At 39.6% G+C, this 15,755-nt stretch overlaps 1 protein-coding gene and 1 non-coding gene across 2 annotated transcripts in view; one reads left to right on the forward strand and one right to left on the reverse strand.

Annotated features, from left to right (window-relative positions):
- MSH2 (mutS homolog 2) overlaps positions 1–15,755 on the reverse strand; it is a 95,034-nt gene that overhangs the window by 20,449 nt on the left and 58,830 nt on the right. The gene's annotated exons all lie outside the window — the stretch shown is intronic.
- Positions 3,879–3,985, forward strand: LOC120361927 (U6 spliceosomal RNA). Its single transcript, XR_005577962.1, has one exon. It is a non-coding gene; the product is annotated as a U6 spliceosomal RNA (small nuclear RNA).

Genomic DNA, 15,755 nt, shown 5'->3' on the forward strand with positions numbered 1-15,755 from the left:
TTAAATAATTTGCTATCCATAAGTTATTCAGTCACAACTATTAACGAGTTTCTAGTTACTGAGATGTAAAATTCTGTTCATTAGGACTTTAGAGTTCTATATGTACTCTATATAGTGCTGATGATATATATGTCCCTAACAATATTCTATATTTTATTTATATTTTTCCTAAACATTTAAAATGTTCTCCCTAAACATTACTAAATAATGTTCAATGTGCAAAACCTGTGATAGTTGTATGATGTTGCCTAAACCAAGGACCCACCTTAGGAATCTCAAAAAGTTAGTTCTAAGAAACTAAAAAATTGTATTTCTTAAAACTAAAAGTTCATCAAAATCTCATAATTTAAAAACATCCTCTTAAGTACTTTGTTTCACTAAATTCTTACCAGTAACAAACAGCAAGAAATCATAATGAAAAACAGATCTCATTTACATTAGCAAAAACATACACAAAATATTTAGAAATGAAGTCTTGATTACATAGGACCTTTATAAAGGTAATTGCCTACTGGAACACTTAAGAATTTGAAAGTTAAATTCAGCCGATTAAAAAACTACAAGAATTGGGTCACTGTGGTGGCTCATGCCTGTAATCCCAGAATTTTGGGAGGCAGAGGTAGGTGGATCACTTGAGGTTAGGAATTCTAGACCAGCCTGGCCAACATGGTGAAACTCCATCTCTACCAAAAATACAAAATTAGCCAGGCGTAGTAGAGTGTGCCGGTAGTCCCAGCTACTTGGAAGGCTGAACCAGGAAAATTGCTTGGACCCGGGAGGCAGAGGTTGCAGTGAGCCAAGATCCTGTCACTGCACTCCAGCCTGGGTAACAGAGCAAGACTCAGTCTCATAAATCAATCAATCAATCAAACAAACAAACAAACAAACAAGGAGTAAACTATGAAAAGAGAAAACTAGATCTAATATCAATAGCAATTTATTCCTCAAGACTGTTCAATAGGAATTCTTTTATAAAACAAAACAACTAAAATTTAAATGAAATTGTGAAAGAACATCTAAAAAAAAGAATGAAGTGTATCCTTACTAGGCATTACAAATAATTAAGCAGACAATTATACACAGAAGTTTAATATAACAGAATGAGTTCATTCTTTTGATTTAAAGCATTCAATGAGGTTGAGATAAACTGTATCCACTGAGAGAGCACACTTTCACATACCAAAAGCAAACTATGCAAGGAATAAGGAATTAAAATCAAATTGCAGAAAGTTAGCAAAAAGAAGAATATTTATAAAATAACTTTCTCAATTTAAACCAACCAAAAGAAATTCAATATATTAAACTTTAAAATTTTGAATAAACCTCATTTTTAAAAGATGAAACATCTGTTTAAGAAAAGCTTCACAAAATGTAAAAAGATAAAGGTTAATATTTTCTTTTATAAAAGTATTTGCTTCCATGTATAAGAAAACATCAAGGTCATCAAGTGGGCATGTGTAAGCACCTACAACTCACAGATGAAAACAAAGTAGTGAACTAATCCCTAGGAAATGCTATAAGAATAAAAGATATTTTGTAAGAATAAAATAATACGTAAGCAACTTTAAGATTATCCTACAGCTTTTTTTCTTAAGAAAAAGAAACTAGCATCAACTACTACTGAAGCTACAGTAAAATTAGTACACTCATTCAATTCTAGAGAGACTCTAAGTTGATATAACCTTAAAAATGGAAAAAAAAAGCAATATGAAACAAGGCTCAGAGATATTTGTTACACTCTTTAACGTAGCAATTGCACTCCTAGAAATTCAATCTAAGAAATAATGCAACAGAAGCAAAATAATACAGTTGAAAAAAAATCTCTGCAGATTTATGTTATAGAAAAACTAAAAAACAATAAAAGATCATCATTGCACAATAGTATATCACTAACATAGAATACTGTGCAGTAATTAAAACAGATAATGAAGATTATCTGGAAGTAAGGACTAAGACTTATAATAATTCAGGAAAAAAAAATACTATAATGGTGGGCTGAAACTATGCTACTGAACTTGCCTGTTGCTATGAATCTGAGAGGTGAGCCAGGCCAAGTTCCTACCCTCACTCTCCATCTTCGAGAAACCTATTTGGTAAGTCAACAAAACTCTTGCAAACTTTTAAAAATAATCCCAGATCTGGAGAGAAGAAAACTTAATGGGTGTCCTTACATTTTCCTTTCTCGGATGAGGGAATACTGTTTTGAAAGGGTTGCTGAGGAGTCCCGAGTTAAACAAGAGAAAAGTGAACGCATAAGCCTCTAACTTACTAAAATAAATACTCTAAGAGCCACACATGAAACTGGGCATTTTTCAGTAATCCATCACATCCCCCAAACAATCTGGGATAATAAAATATATCACCCAATTAGGTATTCTTATCTAGAACTGGGATATTCTAAAAACATGGTATCTGACTTTTACCATCTACTAGCTGAACAGTATCATCCTACCTACAGTATAACCTACCAAGGCATCAGAACCACACACAGTCATTGCATCAGGCTACACAAAAGGAGACTGGAAGGAAAGAAAAAAAAAACTCAAAAATGGGATGATGAAACAAAGAAACAAGATGAAAAGAATGAGGAAGGAAAGTTAGGCCTTTGCCGGGTATGGTGGCTCATGCCTGCCTCCCAGCACTTAGGGAGGCCGAGGCAGGTGGATCACCTGAGGTCAGGAGTTTGAGACCAGCTTGGCCAACATGGTAAAACCCTGTCTCTACTAAAAATACAAAAAATTAGCTGGGTGTGGTGGTGGGCACCCATAATCCCAGTTACTCGGAAGGCTGAGGCAGGAGAATCACTTGAACCCAGGAGGCAGAGGCTACAGTGAGCCAAGATCCCACCATTGCACTATAGCCTGGGCAACAAGAGCAAAACTCTGTCTCAAACAAACAAACTGTATACCTAGAAAAATTATCATTCAAGAACAAGGGTGAAATACAGACATTTTCAAACAACCTAACAGACCTCTAAATTAAAAAACTTTTTAAAAATACACAGGAAGGAATGAATAGCAAAGAAACTAGTGTGGATATGGACAAATCTAAACACTGACCCACAGAATGGAAATCTGAGAGGTAAAAATGATACAACTATATAATACTAGACAATAGTAAAGAAATGTGCCGGGCGCGGTGGCTCAAGCCTGTAATCCCAGCACTTTGGGAGGCTGAGGCAGGTGGATCACGAGGTCAAGAGATCGAGACCATCCTGGTCAACATGGTGAAACCCTGTCTCTACTAAAGATACAAAAAAATTAGCTGGGCATGGTGGCACGTGCCTGTAATCCCAGCTACTCAGGAGGCTGAGGCAGGAGAATTGCTTGAACCCAGGAGGCAGAGGTTGCAGTGAGCCAAGATCGCGCCATTGCACTCCAGCCTGGGTAACAAGAGCGAAACTCCATCTCAAAAAAAAAGAAAAGAAAAGAAATGTAACCTGATTTTAGGTGTCTTTAGGTCCTAGTATTTTATGGGATAACTGAGAAGATACTGATAGGCTTTTGACTTTGATGTGACAAGTAAACACATTTTTAAAAAAAAGTGGCTAACTTCCATACTACTGTGTGTGATGAGATAGGATTGGGGGTGGGGGGGAGGCAAAAGGAGAAGATAAAATGGAATTTTAGAATCCCAAGCAACATAAAAGTAAAACAGAACGGGCAAGGTGGGGCCAGGCATGGTGGCTCACACCTGCAATCCCAGCACTTTGGGAGGACATGGCAGGAGAATAACTTGAGCCCAGGTGTTTCAGACCAGTCTGAACAACATGGTGAGACACCATCTCTATTCTAAGGTTTTTTTTAATGTGTAAGTGAAACCAGGAAGAGGAATCAGCAAATAATTAGGCAGAAATAAATCCAAAGATACTAGTAACTGTGCTCGCTTTGACAGCACATACACTAAAATTGGAACAATACAGAGAAGGTTAGCATGGCCCCTGCACAAGGATGACACACAAATTTGTGAAGCATTCTGTATTTTTTTTAAAGTTAAAAATTAAAAAAAAATAAAGATACTAGTAACTACAACAAACATAACAGACTAAAACTGCTACTAAAATAAATTGAATTAAATTTAAAAGTAAATGAAATCCAATTATAAGCTTTTTTGCTTACATTTATGGTTAAAAAACCTCACAAAAATAAAAAAACATATACCATATTAAAAAGTTTTTTTTTTAAAAAGCACTCTGGGGCCGGGCGTGATGGCTCAAGCCTGTAATCCCAGTACTTTGGGAGGCCGAGGCGGGTAGATCACAAGGTCAAGAGATCGAGACCATCCTGGTCAACATGGTGAAACCCCGTCTCTACTAAAAATACTAAAAATTAGCTGGGCATGGTGGTGTGTGCTTGTAATCCCAGCTACTCAGGAGGCTGAGACAGGAGAATTGCCTGAACCCAGGAGGCGGAGGTTGTGGTGAGCCGAGATCGCACCATTGCACTCCAGCCTGGGCAACAAGAGTGAAACTCCATCTCGAAAAAAAAAAAAAAAAAGTACTCTGACATAGCTCTCTTACGAGACAAAATATAATGCAAAAAGCATTATTATTATTATTTCATGTATTTTTTTTTTCGAGACAGAGTCTCGCTCCGTCGCCAGGTGCCAGGCTGGAGTGCAGTGGCGCGATCTCAGCTCATTGCAACCTCCGCCTCCCAGGTTCAAGCAATTCTCCTGCCTCAGCCTCCTGAGTAGCTGGGACTACAGGCACGCACCACCATTTTTGTACTTTTAGTAGAGACGGGGTTTCACCATGTTGGCCAGGATGCTCTCGATCTCTTGACCTCGTGATCCACCCACCTCGGTCTCCCAAAGTGCTGGGACTACAGGCGTGAGCCCCCATGCCCAGCCACAAAAAAGCATTATTAAGTATAATTATAAAGATTGATGAAGATTCAATTCACCACAAAGAAACAACAGCTCTGTGCCTAACATATTAACCAAAAATAGAATTAGACGGAGAAACCCACATTTTTCTCAGTAACCCAGCGGATCAAAACTTAGCAAGCATATATAGACAGACAGTGAAAAAACAACTCCAAAATTAGGGTACACGTCCAATTTTCAAACACATGTGTGTGAAACTGACACACACCAAGCTTGGAAATTTTAAAATATACTTCTAAATAATTAACAAACCAAAGAACAAATGATAATAGAAATAAAATACTTAGAGTCGAGTAAGAAATCATATGTCTCTAAACTCACACTTGTAATCCTACAACTTTGGAAGGCCAAGGCAGTAGGACTGCTTGAGCCCAGGAGTTCAAGGCCAGTCTGGGCAACATAGCAAAAACCCTGTCTCTGCTAAAAAACAACAAAAAAAATTAACCAGGTGTGGTGGCACACACCTATAATCCCAGCTACTCAGGAGGCTGAGGTGGGAAGATCACTGGAGCCCAGGAATTCAAGGCCTACAGTGAGCTATGATGGCACCACTGCACTCCAGCCTGGGCAAGAGAAGGATCCTGTCAATCAGTCAATAAACCAATAATTAATGTGGTATATCCATGTAAGGGAATACTATTCAGCTACACAAAGTGATATGCTCTGGATATGTGTCCCCACTCAAATGTCATGTTGAATTGGAATTGGAATCTTCAGTGTTGGAGGTGGAGCCTGGTAAGAGGTGACTGGATCATGAGGGTGTTTTCCCCTGGGTGCTGTTCTCATGATAGTGACTGACTTGTCCTGAGATCTAGTTGTTTAAAAGTGTGTAGCACCTCCCCCTTCTCTCTCTCTTGCTCCTGCTCCACCATGTAAGACGCCTCACTTCCTGTTCTGCCACAATTTTAAATTTCCTGAAGCCACCCAGATGCTGAGCAAGTACCATCATCATGCTTCCTGTACAGGCTGCAGAACTATGAGCCAATTAAATCTCTTTTCTTGGCTGGGCACACAGTGGCTTATGCCTGTAATCCCAGCACTTTGGGAGGACAAGGCGGGTGGATCATGAGAACAGGAGTTCGAGATCAGCCTGGCCAACATAGTGAAACCTCATCCCTACTAAAAATACAAAAATTTGCTGAGCACAGTCGGGGGTGCCTATAATCCCAGGTACTTGGGAGGCTGAGACAGAAGAACTGCTTGAACCCAGGAGGCAGAGGTTGCAGTGAGCCGAGATCATGCCACTGCACTCTAGCCTGGGCAACAGAGCAAGACTCCATCTCAAAAACAAAAACAACTTCTTTTCTTTATAAATTACCCAGTCTCAACAGTTATTTCTTTACAGCAGTGCAAGAATGGACCAATACACAAGGAAATGAAGTACTGACACATGCTACAATGTGGATGACCCTCTAAGTGAAAGAGGCAAATCATAAAGGTCATATGATTCCATTTATATAAAATGTCCAGAACTGACAAGTCCACAGAGACAAAAAGTATATTAATGGTTGCAGTGTCTGGGAAAACAGGAGAGACTGCTAAGAGATACGAGGTTTTCTTCTGGTGGTGATGAAATGTTTTCAAACTAGATAGTGGTGGTCATTTTACAACACTATGAATATACTAAATGCTAGTGAATATACACTTTAAAATTGTGGCTTTTTGGGTGGAGGGATTAACCATGCAGTCAACTACACATGCCTAATCTCTACCCAGTAAAAGGTAGCCATAGAAATTTTCAAGACCTGTCGTCAAAACCCTCAATAATGCCTAGACTTGAGAACAGACTTAATGTTAACAGTGGTTATTTCTGAGTAGTAGATGCAGGAGATATTTTTAACTTTCTTCTTATAATATATGAAGGGTCTTCAAAAAGTTCATGGAAAATGTGTTGTGAAAAAACTATGCATGGATTCAAAATTTCTGGCACCACAATAAACTTGTACTAATTTGCTATACCACGTCTGAACAGGATCTAGTCAGAGGCACTACGAAGGATAAGACATCAGTTTAAAAAAAGCCCCTATCAGAGCAACATGAGTTCTGCTAAAATTGAAGACAAAACATCAAATTTATAATGAAGCCCAGGATAGAAGAATAATGAAATAACTGATGCTTTATGAAAACTTTATGGGGTCAATGTTCCTAGGAAATCAGCAGTTTACAAATGGATAACTTGTTCTAACAAGGGATGAGATCATGCAGAAGATGAAGCCTATAGCAGCAGACCATCCACATCAATTTTTCAGGAAAAATTAATCTTTCTTTCCCTAATTGAAGAGAACTAATGATTAACAGCAGAAACAATAGTCAACACCACAGGCATCTCAACAATTGGTCCAGTTTACACAATTCTAACTGTAAATTAAAGTCAAATTAACTTTTCACTTGATGGGTGACAAAACTGTTGCACCCTTATTAGCTGCAGACAAGAGTACAGCTATCAGTAGAAATTTAAATGAGGGATCAACTAAAGCATTTCCTTCAAAGAACTGTAATGGGAGCCCAAACATGGCTTTATCAATATCATCCTGAAGATAAAGCACTATCAAAGCAATGGTTACCAAAAGCAAAAGTGGACCAGTCAAGAGCAAAGGTCATGGTAACAGTTTTCTGGGCTGTTCTAGGCATTTTGCTTGCTGATGTTTTGTAGGGGCTAAACAATACAAGTTCTGCTTATTATTTGAGGAAGTTATCCCAAGTTTTTGCAGAAAAATGCCAGGGAAAGCATTATCAAAGTCATTTCCTACCATGGTTTCTGTTCACTCCTCATCAAACAAGGCCAATTTTGTAAGGTTCTATGGGAAGTCATTAGGTATCCACTATACAGTCCTCATTTGGCTTCTTCTGACTTCTGTTTTCTAATCGTAAAAGATCTTTAAAAAGCACCTATTTTTCTTTAGTTAATAATGTAAAAGAGACTGAATTGACATGGCAAAATTTCTAGTACCCTCAGTTCTTTAGGGATGAACTAAACAGCAGAGATCATCATTTATAAAAGTGTCTTGAACCTGATGAGGAGCTTATGTTGGGAAATAAATTTAAAATGTATTCTTAAATTTTATCTTTAAATTCCATTTTTTCACAAACTTTTTGAAATCCTCATGTACGTTTACCTGTTTTACAACAGTGCTCTGCTGCTTTTACAAAGGATTACTATAAACAAAGATGTCAACATGCTGAGAGGGGTAATTCTAAGTGGAGAGAATATGAATACTCCTCTTTGTTATATTTTTCATTTCTAAAAATAAAAATTGCAAAGCATTTACATATACTATTTTTATACCTCATGTATATTCAAATAATAATAATATAGTTGTATCAGGATTGTGCAATTCTGGCTTCTTTTTTTTTTTTTTTTGAGACGGAGTTTCGCTCTTGTTACCCAGGCTGGAGTGCAATGGCGCGATCTCGGCTCACCGCAACCTCCGCCTCCTGGGCTCAGGCAATTCTCCTGCCTCAGCCTCCTGAGTAGCTGGGATTACAGGCACACGCCACCATGCCCAGCTAATTTTTTGCACCTTTAGTAGAGACGGGGTTTCACCATGTTGACCAGGATGGTCTCGATCTCTCGACCTCGTGATCCACCCGCCTCGGCCTCCCAAAGTGCTGGGATTACAGGCTTGAGCCACCGCGCCCGGCCTCTGGCTTCTTTTTTTTAAGAGACGGAGTTTCGCTCTTATCGCCCAGGCTGGAGTGCAATGGTATGAGCTCGGCTCACTGCAACCTCCGCCCCCCAGGTTCAAGTGATTCTCTGCCTCAGCCTCCTGAGTAGCTGGGATTATAGACATGTGCCACCACGTCCAACTAATTTTGTATTTTCTTAGTAGAGATGGTGTTTCTCTGTCTTGGTCAGACTGGTCTCAAACTCCTGACCTCAGGTGATCCACCCGCCTCGGCCTCCCAAAGTGCTAGGATTACAGGCATGAGCCACTATACTTGGCCAGTTGTGGCTTCTTTAAAACTATTTCATTTTTTTCTGTTAGCATTTTCAACAAAAATTTATTTAAAGTTACTATTTTGACAAAGATAAATGAAATAACAATGTACATCTGAAAACTAGCATCAAAAAATAGCCAAAATGCAGTGTAGAAATGTTTACAATTAATAGGTTATCAGTGAAAGCCCCAATCTAAATTATTTACTTTTTTGTGAAAAATTGTATTTTATTGAATCCTCTTGGGGTGGTTTTAATCCACGTTTACTTCAAGGATATATTTCTAGATGATTTGCCTAAAGCAGCCACAAAAACACTGTAAGCATGATACGCAGTGCTAAGCCTAGGAGGGAAAAAAATTAACCAAACCACTCATGGAAATACTGTTCCCTTCATCACATGAATTAAGTGCACACCTGGAAAACAGTGAAGCTTTCAGAAATTATAAATGAAACAACTGATATTCCCTGGAGATTTCCTCAAAGTGGTTCTGAATCGTGTAATTTAAATCCCTAAATATATGACAAATATCTACATTGACAGTGAACAACTGAATTCACCTTATAACCTCAGACAAGTTTAAAAGTTTGTAACTGAGGAAAAAGAAGATACTATACGAGGTCAACCCCATAGAAAATCTAGAACAGGTCTTTAACTGGGAATCTGATTCATTTAAAAGACACTATTATACTATAAAACATAGACACTTATGGTTACAGATGGTATCTTAGAAGACACTGCTAATGATTTACACAACAGTTATTCCGCTCCTTCCCTGTTCCCAGGAGTGCTCGGACTTTGTGTATCTCTTCCTACAGGGAAGCTGACTCCATACCCAACCCTGGTTACCTTAGGCCAATCATCCTACTCTGTCCTTTGCCACAATAACTGTTTAAATGGTCCCATCACTGCAAACTGCGGGACTCTTGCTTGGAATGTAGCCCCAACTGATGACTGGTCTTAAGGCCAAAAAGGGAACCAACCTTGGTTGAAATTAAAATTACAAAAGGTAGAATAGATTAAGAAATTAGGTTCCCTGATCTACAGGATCAAGCAACTCTAAATAAAGCCTACTCTCTCTCCATACTTTCAACTACATAACCTAGATTATGTTGAGTTTTCAGTTACTTGCACAACAAGTCCTGATATAAATAACTTCAAATAGTCTACTCGGAGAAAAAGAAAGAAATGCACAACTTACATCTTGCTGGCATAATACTTAACTGTGGCTTAAGAGAGTGAGTGTGTTTGTGTGCATGTGTCGAAATCATTTGAGAATAGGCTTTTTTTGTGAACTCCCTTAATCTGTTTAAAAGAAGAGCCTCTCAAAAGGACCCAATTGTCATAAATCTCCCAGAAGTTTCTAGCAATTAGAAGACTGACTCTCATCACAGGAAGAGAAGTAACCACCTAAACAGACACTGTCATAAAACCTTCATATTTCTCATCTATTAAGTGTTCATTTATCTTTTCTGAAAGTCATTTGATTTCTCTTAAGTGCCCTTCATCCCCCTTTACCTCCCCTATTATGATGGTAAATAAAGTCCAAATTCTTACAGCCTTTCTCTCACTTATCTATCTTTTATTAATTTAATTTGCCCCAACCACTAAACATAAGGTAGAGAAAAAGTTTTCTTCCCTGACGTCATGACCTGCTACATGTTCTACTTTAAGAAACAAGCACGTGGCCGGGCGCGGTGGCTCAAGCCTATAATCCCAGCACTTTGGGAGTCCGAGGCAGGTGGATCATGAGGTCAAGAGATCAAGACCATCCTGGTCAACATGGTGAAACCCCGTCTCTACTAAAAATACAAAAAAGTAGCTGGGCATGGTGGCGCATGTCTATAATCCCAGCTACTCAGGAGGCTGAGGCAGGAGAATTGCCTGAACCCAGGAGGCGGAGGTTGCGGTGAGCCGAGATCACGCCATTGCACTCCAGCCTGGGTAACAAAAGTGAAACTCCGTCTCAAAAAAAAAAAAATAAATAAAATAAAAAGAGATTGAGACCATCCCGGCCAACACGGTGAAATTCTGTCTCTACTAAAAAAAATACAAAAATTAGCTAGGCATGGTGGCACAAGCCTGTAGTCCCAGCTACTTGGGAGGCTGAGGCAGTAGAATTGCTTGAACCCAGGAGGTAGAGGTTGCAGTGAGCCAAGAAGATTGTGCCACTGCACTCCAGCCTGGTGCCTGGCAACAGAGCAAGACTCTGTCTCAAAAAAAAAAAAAAGAAGCATGTCATAGGAACAGCAATGAAATGAGAACAAATGACTTCTTCTAGTCTAAATCCACCTACCTGCACTGCTTACCTTCCTCAAATGCAGATTCTTCCCAGACATTTATATTAAAATCCTTTAATCCCGTAGCACCATTAAAGATTTAACACTGACCAGGATTTTACAGTCAGAATACATCTAGTATAACAGGTATGTTTCAGATATTTCTGATCAAAGTGAAAATCTTTAACCCACAATATAGAGTTAGTATAATGGAATTGGGGGAAGCATACCAGGATGTTAACATTGTTTACCTGGAGAGAAGGAAGGAAAAATATCAAGGATTTCACTGAAGAGGATCAGAATGTTGCCCTAAATCAGGCCACTTTGGTATAAGTATTCTTTTGAGAGGAAGGTAATGAAGAAACAGTATACACAGTAACTCTCTACCTCCTCCGTTTCTGTATACATTTTCCTTTGTGAAGGTGGTTCTCTCCCACCCTTCTCCTACCAAGGAGAGAACTACCCTTGATCACCAGAGACTCTTAAATTACTAGAGATGGCACCTTTGATCTGGGTCTGCATAAACAAATCTTACTAAAACAACCCTTATCTTCCATTAGTTTGCCCCATATATTTACCTTCCTGCAATTTACCACCCCTTGAAGCCCAAACCTCTTTTCTTTAGTCTTGTCGCCTCTCCACTATTTATTACCTGATATGGTTTGGCTGTCACCCCACCCAAATCTCATCTTGAATTGCAGCTCCCATAATCCCCATGTGTCATGGGATAGACCCAGTGGGAGGTAACTGAATCACTGGGGCAGGATTTTCCCATACTGTTCTCGTGATGGTGAATAAGTCTCTTGAGATCTGATGGTTTTACAGGGGGCAGCTCCCCTGGACACACTCTCTTGCCTGCCACCATGTAATGCAGGCCTTTGCTCCTCCTTTGCCTTCTGCCATGACTGTGAGGCCTCCCCAGCCATGTGGAATAGTAAGTCCATTAAACCTCTTTTCTTTATAAAATACTCAGTCTTGGGTATGTCTTTATTAGCAGCATGAGAACATACTAACACATTACCCTTTATTAAAATGGCATATGAACTCTCAAGTCTGTTTCCTTAGGTTTTCACTTCTTTTCTATGAAGCTCTCATGTGTACTTGAAATAAATCTTTTCTCCTGTAAATCTATCTTGTGTCAGTTGAATTCCCAAGCTCCAACAATTAACCTAAGAGGCTAGAGGAAGTATTTTTCCCCATCTCTACCTCCTTTCCCACTATACTTCTTTGTATCATTTTGTTCACTTGTTGTAATACTATATATTACATTTAAAAGTAGAAACACTTCAAAGAAAAATATATATAAGTATTTTGAGACAGAATCTTGCTCTGTTGCCCAGGCTGGAGTTCAGTGAGCAATCTCAGCTCACTACAACCTCCTCAGCTCACTGCAACCTCCACCTCCCAGGTTCAAGCGATTCACCTGCTGTAACCTCCTAAGGAGCTGGGACTATAGACATGCGCCACCATGCCCAGCGAATTTTTGTATTCTTAGTAGAAATGGGGTTTCTCCCTGTTAGCCAGGCTAGTCTTGAACTCCTTATCTCAAGCGATCTGCCCAGTTCAGCCTCCCAAAGTGCTTGAATTACAGGTGTGAGCCACCATGCCTGGCCTAAATAAAAATAAAAATTATTCATATCTTGATTTTTAAATGTCATTTTGAAAAATTACCCACAAGCACTCTAAATAAAAACAACAGGAAGTCATAAAATCATAAATGGCACATCATCTTTTGTTAGGGAACGTTTGACTTATTTGCTATCAAACAGAAATATGTTCCAAGGGTTGGCCTCAGTCAAAATAATGACTTTTTAAAAAAGATAATAGGCTGGGCGAGGTGGCACATACCTATAATCCCAGCACTTTGAGAGGCTGAGGTGGGTGGATCACAAGGTCAAGAGACTGAAACCATCCTGGCCAACATGGTGAAACCTGTTCCTACTAAAAATACAAAAATTAGCGGGTTGTGGTGGGGTACGCCTATAGTCCCAGCTACTTGGGACGCTGAGGCAGGAGAATCACTTGAACCCAGAAGGCGGAGGTTGCAGTGAGCCAAGATTGTGCCACTGTACTCCAGCCTAGGCAACAGAGCAAGACCCCGTCTCATAAAAACGAAACAACAAAAGACATTGTTAGAAATAAATCACATCAGACGTTTAGACAAGTGCAGACCCCTGACAAACAGCATCAACAAACTTGGGTATGTGTCAGAAATGCAAATTCCCCAGCCCAACTCCAGATCTGAATAATCTAATTCTGGGCTTGGAGCCACAGCAATTTGTTCCCTTGGGCATTCTGATACCTGCTTAAATTTGAGACCCATAATATGAAGGCAAGATTATAGCAATTTAGAAGAATAAAGCTGATGGAAAATGGCAAAATTAACTGCAGCATTTCAGCAGAGCTTTTTAAAATTTTTATATTTTGAAACGGAGTCTTGCTCCGTGGCCCATGCTGGAACACAGTGGCATGATCTTGGCTCACTGCAACCTCCGCCTCCCAGGTTCAAGCTATTCTTTTGCCTCAGCCTCCCAAGTAGCTGGGATTACAGACATGCACCACCACACCCAGCTAATTTTTGTATTTTTTATAGAGAACGGGTTTCACTGTGTTGGCCAGGCTGGTCTTAAAACTCCTGACCCTCAGGTGATCTGCCAGCCTCTGCCTCCTGAAGTGACAGGATTATAAGCATGAGCCACCACACCCAGCCTCAGCAGAGCTTTGCCTGGGCTCTGGGTCCCTTCAAGGAGTACAGGTAGGTGACACTGAAAAGTTCAATACTGGTTCCACACCAGCTCAAATACTGGTCCCTAATAGGGATTAGATTCTATTATATTCATAGGTTTTGTTAACCATCAGTAACACCTTTACATGTTTCTATTTAAAGGAATTTTTACAAATAACTCTGCCCTACCAAAGGCAAGGCCACATCCTCAGATAGGAAGGTATAAAATACATCCAGCTTTCAGATGTCTCAACCATATTTCTTTCTCTCATTGATCAAAAGTTGAGCACCTAAAATCATTGCACTAATGGCAGCACTACAGAGAAAACAATAGCCAAAATGCAACTTTTCCCCAACAGGGGATGACACAAGTTTTTTTGGTCCTTAACCTATAAGTAAATGGAAAAGACCACTCTTAAGACTGCTCTATCACTGAGATAGAATATACTAGAACATAAGAACATTTATACATACACGCATGCACATTCATGCACTTTTAAAATCCAGGGGGCACAGAGCTAATGGGAATTAACTTCTTTAAGCCTCGGTTAATGATCCAGTAAAATACATCAACATCACATAGGGCAAGTATTAACTCAAACCACAGATATTAAGAAAAATCAAGCCAGGGCTGGGCGTACACCTGTAATCCCAGCACTTTGGGAGGTCGAGGCAGGTAGATCACCTGAGGTCATGAGTTTGAGACCAGCCTGGCTAACATGGTGAAACCCCATCTCTACTAAAAATACAAAAATTAGCTGGGTGTGGTGGCGCATGCCTGTAATCCCAGTTACTTGGGAGGCTGTGGCAGAAGAATGGCTTGAACCTGGGAAGCAGAGGTTGCAGTGAGCTGAGATTGAGCTATTGCACTCCAGCCTGGGAGACAAGAGTGAAATTCCATCTCAAAAAAAAGAAAAAAGAAGAAGAAAAGAAAAACGTAGCCAGGAGCAGTGGCTCACGTCTATAACCTCAGCAGTTTGGGAAGCTGAGGCAGGAGCACTGCTTGAGCCCAGAAGTTTGAGACCAGCCTAGACAACAAGCAATACCTCATCTCTACAAATAATTTAAAAATTAGTTGGCTGTGGTGGTACAAATCTATGGTTCCAATTACTTGGGAAGCTGAAGTGGGAAAATCACTTGAGCCCAGATTCAAGTCTGCAGTGAGCCATGATCACACGACCACACTCCAGCCTGGGAGACAGGATAAAACAGTCTCATTAAAAAAAAAAAAAAAAGCAAAGAATCTAACAATTGGCAAACCAAACTGTTATCTTAATATAAATAGCGAGCATACATTCTCTGCAGGGAATTAAACTTAGAAAAATTTCAAAATATGATTTTTAAAGTCTTGCAACTTAAAAGCGCTATATTCAATGAGCTCACCACAGTAAACGTGTTCATATAAACAAATTTTTAACAGACATAAAACAAAACATTACCATTTCATCAACTGTGCTTTAAAATTCACTTTCATGTAAGGATATTTCAATGATTTCAGAAACGATTCTCACTTTATATATAAATTATCACTCAAAATTGTTAAAGACATGAGCTACAGATCACTTAAATCCTAAATGTTCTCAATTAACAAGAACTTTTAGAAATAAACAGTAGACGCCGGGCGCGGTGGCTCAAGCCTGTAATCCCAGCACTTTGGGAGGCCGAGGCGGGTGGATCACGAGGTCGAGAGATCGAGACCATCCTGGTCAACATGGTGAAACCCCGTCTCTACTAAAGATACAAAAAATTAGCTGGGCATGGTGGCACGTGCCTGTAATCCCAGCTACTCAGGAGGCTGAGGCAGGAGAATTGCTTGAACCCAGGAGGCGGAGGTTGCAGTGAGCCGAGATCGCGCCATTGCACTCCAGCCTGGGTAACAACAGCGAAACTCCGTCTCAAAAAAAAAAAAAAAAAAAAAAAAAAAAAA

This window comes from Saimiri boliviensis, chromosome 1 (genome assembly GCF_048565385.1).
Source record: "Saimiri boliviensis isolate mSaiBol1 chromosome 1, mSaiBol1.pri, whole genome shotgun sequence".
In the NCBI taxonomy this organism is placed as follows: domain Eukaryota; kingdom Metazoa; phylum Chordata; class Mammalia; order Primates; family Cebidae; genus Saimiri; species Saimiri boliviensis.